Here is a 2,877-nt window from a genome sequence, read left to right as displayed (position 1 = left end):
CAGGGTCATGATTAAGATGTTTGTGTAGCCCCAATTACATGACTTCCAGCTCATATTTCCTATTCTATCTGCTCAGTTTACAGCCTGTAGCAGCGTGCTCTTTGGCACAGCCAGCCTGTGAGGCCAGATATCAGGTAGTCCAACCTCAGACCCATGCTCGGGAATTTACCAAGAGGTTTCAACATCGGGGGCTTTCAATTTGTTTTTAGCTTGACCGAGTGAAAAACACGTTATATCACAATCCAGACCATGCCCATACTCACTCACACACACACACACACACACACACACACCCTAGGGTCCTAAAGCTGAAATGAAAATTTCACCCAAAAATAACAGTAAAACTTAAAACATGCACTATACACCAATTTTTTTTTTTCTATTTGATTTTTTAATTTCTGGTTTTAACCCCCTAGGTTGATTTCAAGAGCCAGTGACACACCATCTGTGGTTCGTTAGGTTACTCCTTTCTGCCTGTGGACACCGCTGAGTAAGCATCTTTAAAGTCTCCCCTCCCACCGCCGTCATGTCTAAGTCAGAGTCTCCCAAAGAGCCTGAACAGCTGCGGAAGCTCTTCATCGGAGGTCTGAGCTTTGAAACAACCGATGAGAGTCTGAGGAGCCATTTTGAGCAATGGGGAACACTTACGGACTGTGTGGTAATGAGAGATCCGAACACCAAGCGCTCCAGAGGCTTTGGGTTTGTCACCTATGCCACTGTGGAGGAGGTGGATGCAGCCATGAATGCAAGGCCACACAAGGTGGATGGAAGAGTTGTGGAACCAAAGAGGGCTGTCTCAAGAGAAGACTCTCAAAAACCTGGTGCCCACTTAACTGTGAAAAAGATTTTGTTGGTGGCATGAAAGAAGACACTGAAGAACGTCATCTAAGAGATTATTTCGAACAGTATGGGAAAATCGAAGTGATTGAGATCATGACTGACCGAGGCAGTGGCAAAAAGAGGGGGTTTGCTTTTGTAACATTTGACGACCATGATTCTGTAGACAAGATTGTCATCCAAAAATACCATGCTGTGAATGGCCACAACTGTGAAGTAAGGAAAGCGCTCTCTAAGCAAGAGATGGCTAGTGCCTCATCCAGCCAAAGAGGTCGAAGTGGTTCTGGAAACTTTGGTGGTGGTCGTGGAGGTGGTTTGGGTGGGAATGACAACTTTGGTCGCGGAGGAAACTTCAGTGGTCGAGGTGGCTTTGGTGGCAGGTGAGGTGGTGGTGGATATGGTGGCAGTGGGGATGGCTATGACGGATTCGGTAATGATGGAAGCAACTTTGGAGGTGGCGGAAGCTATAATGATTTTGGCAATTACAACCATCAGTCCTCAAATTTTGGACCCATGAAAGGAGACAATTTTGGAGGCAGAAGCTCTGGCCCTTATGGTGGTGGAGGCCAATACTTCGCCAAACCACGAAACCAAGGTGGCTATGGTGGCTCCAGCAGCAGCAGCAGCTATGGCAGTTTAATTACTGCCAGGAAACAAAGCTTAGCAGGAGAGGAGAGCCAGAGAAGTGACAGGGAAGCTACAGGTTACAACAGATTTGTGAACTCAGCCAAGCACAGTGGTGGCAGGGCCTAGCTGCTACAAAGAAGACATGTTTTAGACAATACTCATGTGTATGGGCAAAAAAACTCGAGGACTGTATTTGTGACGAATTGTATAACAGGTTATTTTAGTTTCTGTTCTGTGGAAAGTGTAAAGCATTCCAACAAAGGGTTTTAACGTAGATTTTTTTTTTGCACCCATGCTGTTGATTGCTAAATGTAATAGTCTGATCATGACGCTGAATAAATGTGTCTTTTTTTAAAATGTGCTGTGTAAAGTTAGTCTACTCTGAAGCCATCTTGGTATACTACCCCAACAGTGTGAAGTTAGAATTCCTTCAGGGTGATACCATGTTCCATTCGAAATTTATTTGCAACCTGCTTGGGCACAGAACCCATTGTCTGCACAAACCTTGGTGTAGTTGAACTGACAGTTAATGTGTTGTGACCTGGAGTTCACCATTAAAAGGTCACCCAAGCAAAGTCCTGCAGTTTATTTGGTTATTAATATGATTGTTGGCACATCCTATGCAATATATCTAAATTGAATTATGATATCAGATAAAATTATAGATGGGATTAAAGCTTGTGTATCATCCATTATCATGTGTAATCAATAAATGACTTAATATTCTCTTGAAAAAAAAATCCTCAACTATGTAATCTACCCACTTACCTCCCAGCATACACACACACACACACATCCCTAGCTTGCTCAGTACAGTTTTGAGACAGCTGGTAGACACTAAGTCCATGGAACAGGGGGAAGCTGTGTTGTATAAAAATGAAGCCCATTTTTTAAAGCCCATTAGAGGTAGACCAGGACTACCTGGTCAAGAGCAGAATTTAAGATACTTTTCATGGGAAATGCTTACACTACCTAACAGTCATGTGAAGGGAACAGAGTTTCCCTCGCTAGCTCTCTCTCCTGTCTACTCATAGATTGAAAGGAAGAGGAGGAATCTACAAAGTATATTCTGTGTCTCTCTGTGTTTTTGCCCCCACCCATTTGTGTGTGTTTGCCTATGTGTATGCATGTGTGACGTGACTACATTTTCTCTTTGCAACAAGGCTCACATCTGAAGTCAAACCTTCCATCGCATGTGACACCATTAATTAACACCCTATTGAGTGTGTCTGTTGCATTAGACAAAAGCTGACAGCCTTTATGGGGTCTGGCATTATGTGACATCTGGTTACTCTGTGCTCACGTACTAACTAACATGTTCCTTCCCACTGCCTTCACTACATTGGTGGTGAAGGTCACAGGAAAACCAGGTACTTTGTGGGGTGTCTGGGTGGCTCAGTTGGTTAAGCAGCT

General features: G+C 43.9%; 1 pseudogene; it reads left to right on the top strand.

The window, feature by feature from the left end:
- The first annotated feature begins 490 nt into the window (after positions 1-490).
- On the top strand, positions 491-1,464 carry LOC132028029 (heterogeneous nuclear ribonucleoprotein A1-like; annotated as a pseudogene).
- Positions 1,465-2,877: the final 1,413 nt, after the last annotated feature.

The sequence above is a fragment of the Mustela nigripes genome, chromosome 12 (genome assembly GCF_022355385.1).
Source record: "Mustela nigripes isolate SB6536 chromosome 12, MUSNIG.SB6536, whole genome shotgun sequence".
NCBI lineage: Eukaryota > Metazoa > Chordata > Mammalia > Carnivora > Mustelidae > Mustela > Mustela nigripes.
Note: the sequence above shows the minus strand (reverse complement) of the source record. Positions and strands in the feature narration are given on the sequence as shown.